Source organism: Coenobita brevimanus, chromosome 111, assembly GCF_032717465.1.
Source record: "Coenobita brevimanus isolate Jiangsu-jjx chromosome 111, ASM3271746v2, whole genome shotgun sequence".
Classification (NCBI taxonomy): Eukaryota; Metazoa; Arthropoda; class Malacostraca; order Decapoda; family Coenobitidae; genus Coenobita; species Coenobita brevimanus.
Window position 1 is genome coordinate 1,402,880 of NC_137064.1, and position 17,902 is coordinate 1,420,781.

At 42.5% G+C, this 17,902-nt stretch overlaps 1 protein-coding gene across 1 annotated transcript in view; it reads right to left on the reverse strand.

Annotated features, from left to right (window-relative positions):
• LOC145417883 (peptide methionine sulfoxide reductase MsrB-like) overlaps window positions 1-15,813 on the reverse strand; it is a 90,000-nt gene extending 74,187 nt beyond the window's left edge. The window contains exon 1 of the mRNA XM_080286499.1: window positions 15,784-15,813. The gene's annotated coding sequence lies outside the window, so the exon portion shown is untranslated. The remainder of the gene's footprint in view (window positions 1-15,783) is intronic.
• Between the last annotated feature and the right edge of the window lie 2,089 nt (window positions 15,814-17,902).

Genomic DNA, 17,902 nt, shown 5'->3' on the forward strand with positions numbered 1-17,902 from the left:
CTATCATGCTGTCTTAACCGCTCTGAACAACTTAGTCTCTCTCTCTCTCTCTATCTCTCGCCTAGGAAGTCTTCGAAAGCCTGCGGGGGGGGGGGGTCCTGGGAAATCCTAAGCCCACAAAAGGTCAGCTTAACCCTTTGGTCTTTTATGATTTGAGGAGCAGACTAAAATCGTCCGTTGTAAATAAATAATAAAAGGCAAGGCTCTTTATTCTTTACTAATACCGGTCTTATCTATGTTGAATAAAATAATGAGGGGGGAGCTTGGACAAGAAGTAAGCGTAGTGAAAGAGCTGAGGAAGACCTGGTGTGTGTGTGTGTGTGTGTGTGTGTGTGTGTGTGTGTGTGTGTGTGTGTGTGTGTGTGTGTGTGTGTGTGTGTGTGTGTGTGTGTGTGTGTAAGGGAATGCTACGCACACACCAGGAAGGCCTCTGTGCGCACCTGCCCTGGACCTACGAAAGGAACGGTGACGTCACAGTGAGTCAGGGTGGAGGAACGCAGGAGAGAGAGAGAGATGGGACGCCTTGCATAACATACCTAACTGTACCTCTCCCACTCTCTGTTTTGGTGATTCCCTCGCTGTTACTGAGTGTGGAGGAGAAAGTACCTTGATGTTTAACTATACTCTTTCCACTCTAGCTTGGCCCAAAATTCCCATCCCTCCATCTTCAGTGCTAAGTCTGAACGATACATCAACAATATAGTATGATGCTAGTCACGAAGGAGTGCTATAGAAAGTATGTAGACGCGCAGTGTTATGTATTTCTGCCAATGAAACTATATTCTTTCCACTCTAACTTGACCAAAAATTCCCATCCCTTCATCTTCAGAGCTAAGTATTAACGATACATCAACACTGCAATATGATGCTAGTCACGAAGGAGTGCCATGGAAAGGAGGTAGACTCGTAGTGTTATCTATTTCCGCCAAAGAGCTACGTGAAATAAGCTGAGGACGAAAATCTGGGCCAAGTTAAAGCACTACAGTAACATAATAATAATCACTAACCTTACTCACTCTAGCTTGCCTTCCTGTACCTCCCTCACTCCTTCACTGATACTGGGTATTTTGAGGAGAGCATGCTGACAAACAGTTCTGATAACATCTATAAATTACACATCATAACCTGAACTAACCTACCATTCCCCAGTATCGCCTAACCTAGCACGGATAACTGTTCCTGACTACTCGCCTACAGATAAATGAAAAACTATAAATTACGTCAATAGCCTAATCCCATTTAACCTAACTTAACCTAACCTATCGTAACCCAACCTAAAACGAGTAATAACTGCACCCAAATACTAGCATGCAGGCGACTACTGGGCATGTACGAGTATAGGCCTATGGGTCAGAAAACTGATAACTAGATACATACAATATTGATACCTAAACACATAACACTGATACCTAAACAACTGATACACATACAATATTTACCACATCAACCTAACTTTTCCCATCTTAACACACGTAACTGTATCTGTGTCCACTTGTGCAGGTGACTCCCTCAGTGCTGGTGTGTGTGTGTGTGTGTGTGTGTGTGTGTGTGTGTGTGTGTGTGTGTGTGTGTGTGTGTGTGTGTGTGTGTGTGTGTGTGTGGAGAGGGGGAGGTACGTCGATGAGTAGTAACTGAAGACATACCCGGTAAAATTTACTTATCACATTCACTGAACTAACTTAACCACATCACATGACCGTAACCAAACTTAACCTGACCTCACAAATAATATTAAAAGACAGTATTATGACTCTACATCCTTCCACAACACTTCTTCGTGACTAGTACCATATTTTGATGATAAGCTCCTGTAATAACTCAGCAACATAAGACAACACTACGGATCTACATCCTTCCACAGCACTTCTTCGTCACTAGCATCATATATTACTGTTACTCTATTGCTACAACTCAGCATTCAAGATGGATAGATGGCAATTTTGGCTCAGGGAAGAGGGAGAGAAGGTGGGAAAGGAAGTAGGGTCTGAGGAGAGGAAAGGAAGTAGGGACTGAGGAGAGGAAAGGAAGTAGGGTCTGAGGAGAGGAAAGGCTAATGGCAGAGAGAGAGAGAGAGAGAGAGAGAGAGAGACAGACAGACAGACAGACAGACAGACAGAGGGGTTATCTTTCCTTCGCTACTTCCTTGCTATCACCCAGGCAGCGGGCCTTATCAGCGGCGTGGATCTCGACACACGATAACATATCAAAGGCGGGTAGGAGACTGCCGAAAGTTTTGATGGATGCCCCTTTGTCTTCACATACCCACTTATCTCTCTCTCTCTCTCTCTCTCTCTCTCTCTCTCTCTCTCTCTCTCTCTCAAGGGAACATTGTGACCAAAGAAAATTTTTAGTCACAACAACAATTACTACAACTATTACCATTACTGCCACTACTACTACAAATAGCCTACTACTACTACTACTACTAAACTGAGATATAGGCCCTGAAGCCTTTGCCCAGAGTCGGACACATAAAAAAAAAAAAAAAAAAAAAAAAAAAAAAAACTACTACTACTACTGCTGCTGGTGCTGGTGCTGTTGCTACTACTACTACTAGTTTAGTAGTAGTAGTAGTAGTAGTAGTAGTAGTAGTAGTAGTAGTAGTAGTAGTAGTAGTAGTAGCAGTGATGAAAATAATAATATTCATAATTCTGATCCTATTTCCAGTAATAACTAGGGAGGGATTAACACAAAAGCAGGGAATAGAGAGCATAAAAAAGGAACTATTAACCGAGTCCCACTTTCCAATAATGACAATAATAATAATAAAAAAAATAATAACAATAATAATAATAATAATAATAATACGAAGAGGATTAACAACAAAAAGAACAACAGCAACAACAAAGACAATAATAATAATAATAATAATAATAATAATAATAATAATAATCCCTAATAATACTCTTTCCTAGAAGTACCAGTAAGCTTCATGTATATTGTAAGTCTTCCTTCCTGGCGGGGATGGGTGGGTAACTCTCACCCTTGTGGCTCTTCATCTGTTTGTTTACCACTGTTAGCACTCCACTCCACTCCATTCATGACGACGCTTGCTTTGGCCACATTCCTCTCACACACACACACACACACACACACACACACAACCACATCCTTCACTTGCATCCCATTCACAAGCTCTCTCCCTTCGCACAAGCCACACACCCTGACTCTCACTCTCACCTTACCACACATTGCATCATACTTCACTCTCACCCTACACACACACACACACACACACACACACACCACAAAATATTTATCAGACCATCGCCAGTCAGATGCACCTCAAAAACACACATCACATCTCAATTCTATTCATAAACACACTCCACCCTCACCAAAATCGCACACATTACACACTCCACCCCTACCCTAAACACACACACACACACACACACACATACACACACACACACACACACACATACACACACACACACACACACACACACACACACACACACAGACCTAAGAATATCATCACCATCAACACCCAATTTTTCCTTTACAAATTACATGGTCAGTATCCAAAAACAGCAACAGAAGGGCACAATAAACACACAGAATTATAGAGTAGCAAATGGGAAATCAGACAATAATCGTAAAAATATATATATATATATCATCCTACCATCTACATATCTTACAGTAAGGCTCAAAAGTAATATACAGATCTATTTCCACTCCTTCAGCGCCACATCTTTTTTGTTGTCAATTTTAGGCATGTTACCTACAGATGATTTCAATTAGTTTAGAGGAATCCGTAATTAAAAAAAAAAGGTTAACTAAACATATATCTAATCCTTCAAGTAAGAAAAAGAAAAAAGACTTGTGAACAGCCCAAAATCGTCTGGAAGCAGCAGGAAGAAAATACAGAATTGAAATACAGGCATAACATACAAAATACAGGAACAGAAATACTCGTACAGAAGACGTCCTCGTAGTGAAGGGATTGACAGGAGACACGAAGCACTTACAGTCTTCCCAAAACTTTGCACGCTGTCATCACCACGTTGTACTGTAAAGGTGGGAGGGGGTAAAAACTTCTGACAACGACGGTACTTCCTCTTACCTCAGCTGCTTGCATAAAAGATGAGGACACACACACACAACCATCATTCTCTCCCTCTCTCTCTCTCCCTCTCTCTCTCTCTCTCTCTCTCTCTCTCTCTCTCTCACACCATCTTTCAGTCTCTTCATTTATTATTGCCCCAGACTCCACCCATCCGGCTCTCACCTCTCATGCACCCTCCCCTCCCCTCCATCCTCTGATTCACGTCTCATGCAATTTCGCACTTAGCACATAACCACTTTAAAATTATACCTCTCATGCAAATTATCATCATCATCATCATCATACGTCCGACGATGATGATAATGATGATAACTAAGATACTGACTTCAACGTATCGTACTTCGTTATTCCAAGCGTGTACCCTAACAATTATCACCACCACCACCACACTATCACCACCAATGCCACTACACTATCACCACCACAGCCACCACACTATCACCACCACTGCCACACTATCACCACCACCACCACCACCACCACCATCACATTATCACCACCACCACCACCACCACCATCACCACACTATCACCACCACCTTCACCTCCCCTGGGCAGATTTAGAGATTCACAGGTGACCTTTTTACAGTGCCTGGCCTGGCCCTGTGGCACTAAAGGGGCACAGGCACCTTCATTCTGACTCCCCCCTAGGCAGTCTCTATTCTACTGGTACACACACACACACACACACACACACACACACACACCGCAGAGCAAAACCGCCATATGGTCAAAACAAGGGCAAAAAATAAAGAAGTAAAAACCAATCAATCAATCAATCAATAAAAGGTAAGAAAGAGACTGTTATCCCTTACGCTATGTGGGGAAAAATAATCAAAGTGCTGGATAAGAGAGAGAGAGAGAGAGAGAGAGAGAGAGAGAGAGAGAGAGAGAGAGAGAGAGAGAGAGAATAATAAAGTGGTTTGTCCTTCACAGACCAAAGGTGTCAGAAAAGCACACATTCACGCTCTCTCTCTCTCTCTCACACACACACACACACACACACACACACACACACACACACACACACACACACACATCACCATACTCATTCACATTCCCCCTACACCTAATCCATTCCTCACCCACCACCCATACCCACACCGACCTCATCCCACCCATATCTCCATCCACTCCCCACCAACCACCCACACTCACACCTACCCATTCCCACCATCCACATCCCACCCACTCAGCCCCACTCACAGCCCCATCCACTCATATCCCCATCGACATCCACACTTAGGCCTATACCCACCCTTCCCATCCACCACACCTCCATCCACACCCACACCAAACCCTTCTCACCCACACTTACACCCATCCCATCCCATCCACACTTACACCAAACCCTTCTCACCCACACTTGCACCCACCCCTTCCCACCCACCACACCTCCATCCACACCCACACTTACACCCACCCCTTCCCTCCCACCCACCCACACCTCCATCCACACCCCACCAACTCGCCCTCCCTCCCACCCCCCCACAATGCAGGAAGACACACCCGCACCCACATATTGCGTTACTATCCTCCACTACCAGTCCCATCACATCCCTTCAGATCTGCACTCAATCAATCCTTTCTCGGCGAGGAGGTGCGTAGATTTCTCTCTCTCTCTCTCTCTCTCTCTCTCTCTCTCTCTCTCTCTCTCTCTCTCTCTCTCTCTCTCTCTCTCTCCTTCATATTATTATACTTTCCACACCTACTAACCAAGCACTACCTACGTGTCAGGTTCATACACTAGTCTATGCCAATCTAGCTTAACCTAACCCAACCCAGGCCAAACTAACTTAACCTAGCTCATTCTAAACTAACTTACCCTACTCTACCCTACCCTAACCCAATTTAACCTAACCTAACCAAACCTATTCCAACCCAACCTAACCTAACCAAACCTAATCCAATCCAATCCAACCCAACCTAACCTAACCAGACCTAATCCAACCCAACCCAACTTAACTTAAATCCAACCCACCTTATCCAGCAGCAACCAAGGCTATGTCGCTAACCACTTGCCTCTGACCTTGCAAACTATCAACATTGCACACTGACTCGTCATAATGTAATCTACCCTTATCAACAACTGATTACAATATCGAGAGAATCTTTTTATCATCGTTTTATTTACCTCTACACAATTATCTCTTCTCATTATTGCATCACTATTTACTGAATACATTATGCGAAAGAATCTGTATTTTTTCACGCAAAGTAATGAGAACTAAGGGCAAGGTAAAATCCAAATTAGTCTATATTTACCTAGGTTATTTTTACATGCGTAGTTATTCTTTTTTAAATAAATGGACGTGAGAGAAAACTGTGGAGCAAAAACGAAAACAATTACGGGTGACAAAAATATAGAGCCACATTTAGGCATGACCAAGCTGCACCAAAAAAAAAAATAATAATAATAATAATAAAAAAAGAATAAATAAAAATAATAAAATAAAAATAAAAGCTACCACAAAATACAGGTTAAAAACGTACAAATTACTGCATACACAGACACGGGATATAAACATTACTGCATGACCAAACTTCACGGAAAAATAAATCGTGCGTGAACGACATCAGAAAATACGACCCTTAAAAAAAAAAAAAAAAAGACGAATGAAAAAAAACTACCGGTGGCCTTCCAACATATACTTTTGCATGAACAACATACACTCTTTCATGATCAACATATACTTTTGCATGACTAACACATACATTGGCACTGACTAACGTATACTTCTGCATGACTAACATAAACTATTTCATGATCAACATATACTTTCGCATAACCAACATATACTTTTGCATGACCAACATATATTTTTGCATTACTAGCGCATACAGTACTTTTGCATGATCAACATATACTTTTGCATGACCATCATACACTTTTCATGACCAACATATGCTTTTGCGACCAATATACTGCATACTTTTGCATAACTAACACATACTTTTGCATGACCAATGTATACTTTTGCATGACCAACATACACTTTTTCATGACCAACATATATTTTTGCATGACCAATACATCCGATACCGGTACTTTTGCATGAGCGACAGAGACGGTATCAGTAACTCTGCATGACCAACAAATACGGTACTTTTTTGTGATCGACATATACTTGTGCATGACCAAGCTATATTATTCCAAGCACACCGTATAGTTTTCCATGACCAGCGTATTACTTCTGCACGCCTGATATACCGTATACTTTGCATGACCAACGTATACTGTTGCATGATTAACTTTTTGAAAGGCCTTACAATTCAAACCCTTTCCATCACGAACAGCACACATTCTTAACACCAACAATACTGCATGACCAAATTACACATGACAAAAATCGCCTACCGCTTTGCATGACCATCCTTTGATATGCGTGACCAACATTTACTTTTGCATGACTATAAACTTTCGCCTGATCAACACAAAGCACTTCTCGCTGACCACTGCACACGTATATGGCCAACATCACTTCTGCATGACTCTCTCTCTCTCTCACACACACACACACACACACACACACACACACACACACACACACACATAACCATCACAACCTTGTACACGACCAACATACACCACTCTCTAGTGACTAATACAGCTACAAAAAAACATACATGCCGGTCAACTTTTGCATGACCAGACCGCAAAAGCTAAAAATAAAAAAAAACAATAAAAAAAAAAGTTGTCTGACAGGATCTCCCTCCAATTTGGCATTAACTATACCGTCCAGGCGAGGAAAATACTGCGTGATGACGGGATGTGGTGGGGTCATGACGCCTCCCCCAATAACCCCCACCCCCATCCCACCCACTCCTGTCTGCCCACCCCTCCCACCCACCAACTCACCCACCAACCTCCATAAACTTACCCATTTCACCCCAGGCTTCCATCTAACTGCCCACCCCTTTCATCCACTCGCTGACCTCACACACACACACACACACACACACACACACACACACACACACACACATACAATCCCCCAACCCATCTCCCTATTCCTGACTGCCCATTCCCTTCCACTCACCCATTAACCCCATACACTCATCCCTACCCTCTACCCCAATCCCCACCCTGCCCACCCTTTTCTGCCCATCCCCTATCACTCACCCATCCACCCGTTACTAATCTCTATCCCCACCCCAATCTCCATCCACTCCCTCTGAATCACTCATCAACTCCCAGCTAACCCACTCACCCATCCATTCGTTCACCCCACCAACCAGATCCACAAATCCACCCCTATAATACCAATCCACCCATCCACATCTCCTGTCCTTGTACCCCCACCCACTTGCTCCACACAATCCACCCAGCCCACCCTCCCACCCACCTGAACTCCATCCCATTAATTTGCTCACTCATCCACCCCTCCACCCTTTCACCTGTCAACCATCTAGGCTATCTAACTAGGCCACCCATCCACCTGCTCAACTCCACACCCACACACCCACACACATCCTGACTACCACTTTCCACCCACCGACCCATATCCTAACTATTCTACCCACAATTCCCACCTACCTACCTACCTAGCCACACCTGCTCCCCACCCCCTTCCACCCATCAGCCCCAGACACTCATCCCCTCCCCCACAACCTACAACCACTTACCACTCATCATCAACTCCCACTTAACTAACCACCAATCCACTAATCCACACACTCAAAACCCTTAATTCTTCACACACACACACACACACACACACACACACACACACACACACACACACAATCATACACTGTCTCACCTATCTAATCACTAGACTCACACCCACAACTATCAATCCATCCATCCAGCCCACGACCCATCCCTCTCTCTCTCTCTCTCTCTCTCTCTCTCTCTCTCTCTCTCTCTCTCTCTCTAAATGTTAAAGATAGCTCACCCTCGTCACAAGTCCTCTCTTGTCTTTCCCTCTCCCTCCCTCCATCCTGACTCACAGACCAATACATTAAGATTATCCCCCAAAGAAAGATGGCCGCCCTGAGAGAGAGCCAGGAATAACACGCCCCCCTCCCCCCCCTCTCTCTCTCAGCTATTTCCTTTCCATTCATCACAGCTGTTCCAACTTTTATTGCAACCCAGCTCTCTCTCCCTCTCTCTCTCTCTCTCTCTCTCGCTGACTCACCCCCCTGTCTGACCCTTGCTTTCCACCCAACCACCCTAGTTTCCCACCAGGGTAGGTTTTGTAATGCTTTTTTGGCCCTCTCTCTCTCTCTCTCTCTCTCTCTCTCTCTCTCTCTCTCTCTCTCTCTCTGTGCCTTTAGGACGAGTTTTCTTTACGGAATTACCCTCATTTTCCAACTATTTTCCCTCCACCACATTCTTATTTTCTGCTCTGAATGCCTTTTTTTTTTTTAACATTTTTTCCTTTGCGTCTGGGGCGATTTTCTTGTACAGTTATGGTCTTCCACCGGGTTGCGCAAATCTTTACTTCATCGCTAGGTTACGCATTTCTCTTCTACGCCACTACGCTCCGTATTATTATTATTATTATCATTATTATTATTATTATTATTATTACGGTATTATTACTGGTTATTATTATTATTATTATTATTGCTACGGGGTGCTGAGGAAGTTTGCAAGTAGTACAAAAGGGGACGAGAGGCGTGTCAGTGTGTAAGTGTGAGGTGATATCTGGATTAGGAGCGTACAGTCATTTTTATAACGTCTGTACTCTCTCTCTCTCTCTCTCTCTCTCTCTCTCTCTCTCTCACACACACACACACACACACACACACAGTTGCACCACGTTTTGACATTCCATACACACACTCACACATTACAAAATCAATTACTCATACTCTCTCTCTCTCTCTCTCTCTCTCTCTCTCTCTCTCTCTCTCTCATTTTAGCGCCCCTGTGATCGATCAACCCCCCATCCCCACCCCTAACCCCCTACCCAATGCAAGTGAGGGCAAATCGATGGTGGGTGAAGACTTTTGTCAGCTAGGGTCAGCTAACATGGTCTCTCTCTCTCTCTCTCTCTCTCTTTCAATGCATGGTGAGTGGGGTGGGAGGTGCCAGTCTGCCAGCCGGGGTCAACCAAAACAGGATCGTTCTGCTCTCATTCACAGCCACATCCCACCACCACCAAAAAGTAAAACAACAACAACAACAACAGCACACACACACACACACACACACACACACACACACACACACACACATTCTCTACGTATGTTTATCCAATCCATACATCCATCCACCTACCTATCTGTCTATCTATCTACCTATCTATCTGTCTGTCTGTCTATCCGTTCGACTGTTATCTACCTGTAATGATCACCAAATCTTAGGCATCGTCTCAATACATCCTTATATGGGTATTGTTTTCATCCCAGCGTCAGAAATAAATAAATAAAACAATAATAATAATAATAACAATAATAATAATAATAATAATAATAATAAAAATAATATTAATAATAACCACTTAACTCACATGAATTTTCTTTTCCAATTAGTTCGTGCTACATTCAGGCAATTTTACTCAGCTTAGAAGATATTCTGAACAGGGGGGTTAAATTCAGCTTTCTTGTACTAGATGTCGAGAGAGAGAGAGAGAGAGAGAGAGAGAGAATGTTTTTACACTTAATTATTCCATCTCATACTGGTCTGTTTTTCCAGAGAGAGAGAGAGAGAGAGAGAGAGAAGGGGAGGGGGGCGTAGTCGGATTTCACCCAGATATAAAGAGCACCTGTTTTGAGAAAGTTGGAGGGCAATTCTTTCATACATATATCATTAGCCCAATTAGTAAGCGATGCAGTGCTAATTGTACCGTAACACTGGGCAAAGATGAACAGGCCGAGCAAGATGGAAGAATTAAGGTACGAAGCACTCTCTCTCTCTCTCTCTTTTGTGATATTAGTAATTACTGCTCCGTAACACCTGGCATAGCAAATCACCGAAGCTGGTATATCAGTGCTTAAGTCAGTCTCTCTCTCTCTCTCTCTCTCACACACACACACACACACACACACACACACACACACACACACACACACTACTATCCCATTCATAAAACCACTAGGTACTCACAACAACCATCTCTCTACACACAACACTATGACCGCATGAAGTACCCTCTTTATACCCTAGAGAGAGAGAGAGAGAGAAGTATACCCTTTTCACTCTAACTTGGCCAAACATTACTATCTTTCTAACTTGAATACTGAAATAACATTAGAATATAAAGAAATGCAATGGAAAGTATGTAGAGCCGCAGCACTGTCTTTATCTGCCAATGAACTATCTGCATTAAGTCACACAAGGATGAAAATCTGGGCCAAGATAAGGTGAAAGAGCTAGTGTATCTTGCTTCCTTCAATATCCTGGTTATTCACATTATCACCAGCACCACCACCACCATCATCATCATCATCATCATCCAGACCTACTTTCACGTTCCAAAGTGGGGTGAGGTGGGGTCCTGAGCCAGAAAAAAATACATATTATAGAATGGGATACAAGCCAATAGGCACACTCTCATTCATTCACCATACGGTAAGAGTACGGTATATTTTCACTATATCCACATACCTACAGTACGCGTCGTATTCTAGGTGGTATGTGTGTGTGTGTGTGTGTGTGTGTGTGTGTGTGTGTGTGTGTGTGTGTGTGTGTGTGTGTGTGTGTGTGTGTGGCAAAACATGATAAGGTACCAAAGCATTCTTGTGGTACGCTACCATACACATTACCATAGTCAACAGTCACAATTAAAAAACAAAAAAGTGGGTAATTTGATACATTCTACAGCGTGCTGTATAATGCCAGTCGGCGTATACAGCCCCATCTGATTAAATTACTACCCGTCAAATGCTGCATTAATCCTATACTGCAGTCATTCATCACGAGTCTGTGCAAAGGTTTGGGGTATAAGTCTACAGTATATATTAAATAAGACTTTCTACATTAGAGTTTATAAGGTACCCCAAATACAGTCCCACCTGATGATCTAAATAACTACCAAGTGCAACATCGATCATTAAAGCGACACGAAGAGGTAGTATTAGGTCATTGGAGAAAACGGTCCTGGTGCCCTAAATAGCCTACTCCAAGCCCCAAACATGGTAAGGATGTGGAAGCTGGAGACGACTGCCCGACACCGCCTCCTGTGAGAGCTAGCCTTGACTAAGGGGCCTTCAGTATAACAATATCACCGGAATTTGAACGCTCGCTCTTCCAATTGCGAGATGAATACGTCAACCAATGTACCACCACCAACCCCCCTCTCCTCAGTATATCAATTACATATAGCCTACTAATGTACCTGCTCATGAGTCACCATTTTTACAAGACGCAATACCTTTAGAAACTATGTGTGTGTGTGTGTGTGTGTGTGTGTGTGTGTGTCACCTGCAATAACGGGAAGCACAATAGGCTAATCGTTACGCAATCAAATCAAATTGCAGCAGCAACTATACACTTGCAACATGCTTTTACCAATGCAATGTAGGCTGTGTCTCTCTAGCCCCAGTACCGGCATTTACACTGGCGCAACACTTTACATACTGGCCTGGTTAACCTCACCATTTAATCTGCAACTACATTTGAAAGTAAATTAAACGCAAATGCCTCACACAGATGCGGTTTAACCCATTTGTGCTCAGTGTCCTAGACAGAGGACGGACGGTGCATTTTCCAGAGTTAATAAAAGGGGGGAACCCCAGGGTAGGGAAGTATGAGCTTTGCAACTATGACCCGACAGGCGGAGGGTCATAGTTGCAAAGCTCATACTTTCCAGCAAAATCCCTCACACAGCGACTCTGGGCACTAATGAGTTAATCTCGTTCACTCCTCATTATTTCTCATTATTGTCATAATCATCGTCATCATCCGTAGGCTCTCTGGTTCCTGTATGATCTTAATCCACTTCCTTACGCTACCCTCTACTTTTTTATTTTTCCTTACGTTACCCCATCCCTCTATTATTTGCGGGGTGGATAAGATCCAAATACAGGAATGAAGGAAAGCTCATAAGCATAACTACCGTTAAAATAGCCAGCACAATATCTAAGAGGCTAGATTATGTTACTAAGCTTTAGTTAAACACTGAAGCACAAGGACACTAATACAATCAATAAAAATTCCCAGTTTTTGCCACGTCACCGGGACCTTAGCATATACTGGTAGCTAACTGCAGCCTACTCTTAAATCAACTTTTTTTTTTCACTATTACTACAGTTCATTAGGTGCTGCAAACAAGGCCGCTACTGTGGATGGACAGGGTGGAGAGGTATGTGAATGAGGGTGGTGCATCTTGGAGGAAGGGCAGCCTGATGAAGCAGGTCTGAGTGACAAATTTATTCGTGGTCACCCCTTGGGATTTAAGGTGCTTAGCTGCAGATGGATATAGGAATCTAAAACAATGATGAATTCTGGACAAAATTACCAAACATGCTACTTCGGTGAATCAAGACGTAGTAGCATTATACAGGCTTCGCTGAATATCAAGAGTATTGCATTTTTTGCTGAATGGTTCTGTGAATGTCCAGGGTTACGTTCGTCCTTGGTAGTTTATGCTTTACAAGAACTAATCCTAATCAACAAGGTATCAGTTGGCGTAGGTTAAGATTTCGTAGTGTCCCATCTCGCAAATTCTCATCACATTCGGTGCACATGCAGTCTTGACGGCATGAAGAAGCGCTTATTTTAAACGTCTTTCGGGCGTGGAAGTCTCAAATACCGGCGTGACGACTTCCTTTTATTTACTCTGAAGGAGGGCGGCACCAAAGGCAGTGGCGGGGCTGTGGTGGTCACGTGACTCGGAGGTGGTGCGCCCGCCAGATCGATTGTGGAGTCGTGCGCGTGGTGGCAGGAGGGAGGGAGGAGAGAGGGAGGAAGGCTACTTAGCACTCCTCCTCCCCCCTCTCTCTCCTGCTGCTCCTCCCTCGCTAGTCTACTGCTACGTACTTTACCTCCTCTTTCACTCCTGATTCTCAACCTTCTTCCTGTGTGAGTCGCGTGTGTGGGGGCGAAGTAAGGTGGGAACGAGAGAGGTAGGCTGCACGACACGCCCTTCTCTTCCCACTATTTCCCCTTCTACTTTTCCCTCACAAGCCTATGCACTCCCTCAAAAATACCTCACAAGCCTATGCACTCCCTCAAAAATACCTCACAATCCTCTGCAATCCCTCCTGCTCCCCCTCACCTGCTGCTTCACCTGTGGCCTACTGCTAACAGTCATCTTCCCTCTCACTCTTACTCCTGCTTATTAATCTCTCCTGTTCCTCCTCTTCTTAAATTCTCCTCCTCCCCTTCACTCAAAATTCTGACAAGCAAAACCTGAAAATATTCCTCGGCGTCAAAATAGGTACTCTCTCTCTCTCTCTCTCTCTCTCTCTCTCTCTCTCTCTCTCTCTCTCTCTCTCTCTCGTCCTTTTGTATTTAAGTCACAATTACCTTTCACATTATTTTCTCATGATAAAGCGCCTTACTATAAGATACATCAAAAAGTACTTCACGCGACTGACGCTATCCTCTTTCATCCCTTTACTATCCATGTTTCTTCCTCACCATACCGCTCCTCAGTTTATTTCCTTCCTCTTACTCCTAACATTCCCTCCTCCTCCTCAAATCTGACATGCAAGACTTCATAATCTTACTCTACCACAAAAAGCAACACACACACACACACACACACACACACACAGACCCTGCTAGGTTGCTGGTACTCTTACCTCCCTCGCTCTCCTTGCTTCCCAACTACTTTCTCCTCCCTCACACCTACTCCTCCCTCACGGTACTTTCTCTTCCCCTTACATTTATTTCACACACACACACACACACACACACACACACAACTAATGTATGGGTCACTGCGGAATATGCCATGATGAAGAATAACTAAAAAAAAATCGATATCACTCTTTTTAATTTTTCCCTCATTTTTGCACCTGCCCTGCCCTACCTTTACTCATTCATGCTTATTATCAATTCACATTTTTTTGCCCCTATTTTTTTTTTTTATCTCAAGCGGTAGTTACACTTCTCTTACGCTGCTGACAATCTTTTGATGCACATTCTCACTCTTGTCACTCATCAACGATGCGCAAACATGGGTCGTATTCTAAGTGGCACTGAAGATTCCGTGACGCCTCTTCCTTAGCGATTTATTCTGCACATTACGCCTCAATATCCCCTTGTATGTTCTAGGTGCAAACTGTTGATATTAAAACGATATAACAAAAAAATAATGTTAACGTGTCAAATGCAGGCTAAATCACAACAGAAAAGGTGCGACGAAGCCTATGCCTCCAAACTCACAAAATGACATTCTCTCGGCCGAGCAAAATCGCCTGGTGGTATACTGGATATTAATGGTATACTTACGTGCAGCCATAACAAGGGGTTAACCCACATAATTTTTAACATTAAACTACTAAAGATTTTTCATGGTTAAATATGGTTTTAATTACGGACACGTGAATTAATGAAGTGAGTCCATGATTGAGATTTTCTTTATCAACTGTATCATGGAGTAATTAAGTATCTATTAATGAAACGGCTTTCGGTTTAAAGCTAGTTACATGTAAACAAAAAGGAAAAACATGCAATATATGGCTCTCAACAATGAATCGTTGCCCACTTACAAAATGTCCCACCCTCTTCCCATGACAGAAGTTATAATAGTGTTTGCGTGTATGCAGACGTGTAAGACAAGTATGTACTGATACAGGATACAAGCTTACCTTTGGGAGACTATAATTTAGTAGCTGTCACAACGATTTGCTTCAGGTGCTGTAGCAAAACAGTGGTAGTATCTGACTGAAAATCTAGCTTTCACTCCGGGAAACAGTGTTGCTATGGAAACCACAGAATAACAACCTTCGGAATTGTTCAGTAGTAGAGGGGAAATATCACTTTAGTAACTGTCACGATGTCATTGATTATTGTAATGCCGGGTGCGAGACTGGGGAACACAAAGACAAACACACTCCCACCTCTGCAGCTGCTAGGTAACTGGCCCAACTCGACAGTCGACAACTTCCCGGCACAGCAGACGACACGTTAGTTGCTAGATACCGCTTGTCCCATCTCGATGGGACCTTCCCTTTTTGACATGACCACCCTCAATGTTTTCTACATTTTCATTCCATTTGTTCTCAGTGAATAATAGAATTAGATTCTGCTCTCCATTCTCTTTCTAGCACCTTCATTTTGTGCAGTGCCCTTCACGCTCGCTACACTTACCTTCACATGGCACTTTTCATTGTCATATTTTACTTAAAAAAACAAAAAAACAAAAATGAAAACAATAGCTTTCATATAGGAAAAAAGAGTAGAAGAGTATCTCATTTTGGTCTGTGACTTAACCATTCAGTAAATTGTATTAGATGCTCTCATGCTTTTCTTTCGTATATATATATATATATATATATATTATATAATACGATGCGACCGGAGAAAGGCGCCTGTAGAACATTATTATAGTTTTATAATGTATTGAGTGTGATGTCTTTTAACATTTCCAGCTGTTGAAATGATTTATAAATTCATTGGATTATTAACGCCTCAAAACTTACTTTTAAGTGTGAGGACGACATAAGAGGAATTATTCTAATACTCGCCACTAATAGTACGAAATTTCAAAGAACGGCGTGACGAATTTCACGCTCGGCTGCGAGTGTTGTGTTCTGCTTGTATCTCTAGATTTCTCTTCTTTTTGGAGCATATATACCCATTACATAATCCACAGTGTATAAAGGAATGTCGAGCTCAACAGTGTGATATCCATGATTAATGTCAGGTTGAGGTAAGTGAAACCTGAAGGATTATTCGGGGGTGACAGGAAGGCTGTGAACTTTGGCACTTGGTATAGTGGGGTTTAACTGTTTTCAGTAGGTGGTAAGCAGTGGAGAAAGATCCATTATGTGGAAAATTATAGCATTCATTGACATTTCTGCCTTCGTTTTCAAATTATAGGCTTAAACCAAATTTATACAGTTGTAAAGGCCCTACGGTTGCTACCATCCACTCTGGTGACTCCGCTGAATGACAAGTCGATTGCGTCTTGTAGCCCAGGCAGCCATTTACTACGTTGAGTGGTAACAACAACCTATTGAATATTTGGTGGCTAGTGGGATGAGGCGCCCCAACCTAACCAGTGAGGGTTTATATATGAGGGCTAGTTGAGTTGATCGGGGTTATTGCTGTTACTTAAGAGGTGGTCGATTATTCACTCATAACATTTTATCCAAAACCAGTTCTCTTGGATGCTTTCTTGAATACTTAGCATGATAACATTGATTTTTTTTTTTCCACTTCTTTGCAGACAAATCATAATAAAACTATTTAATATATCTTCTGCATTGAGTTCATTTGAAACGGGGTACTCAGAATGCTGTTTTAATTGACTCTACTACAGGGATTACACTTTTGCTGTAGCCTAGTTTGATTTATTATTGTTATTATTATTATTATTATTTTTTGCCAAAAAAGGTGATGTTGCACCCTTCCCCCCCTCTTTAGTCATACCTAATTGTACCCAGTTTGAAGTAATGAACAAGATTTCTATGTGATAAATAACCATAAATATATATATATATATATATATATATATATATATATATATATATATATATATATATATATATATATATATATTGGTATATACCTTAAATGTCAGGACCAACTGCCTAGCCCTGGGCTCCTACGCTCCTCATGGGGCAATGTAGGATTGGATGATGGATGGATGGATGGAGATATATATATATATATATATATATATATATATATGTTAATTCATTAAATTTCAGATCATTGTATTGAAAATGGACAGTTCTCAAGATCAGAGCCACAGAGAAGGGC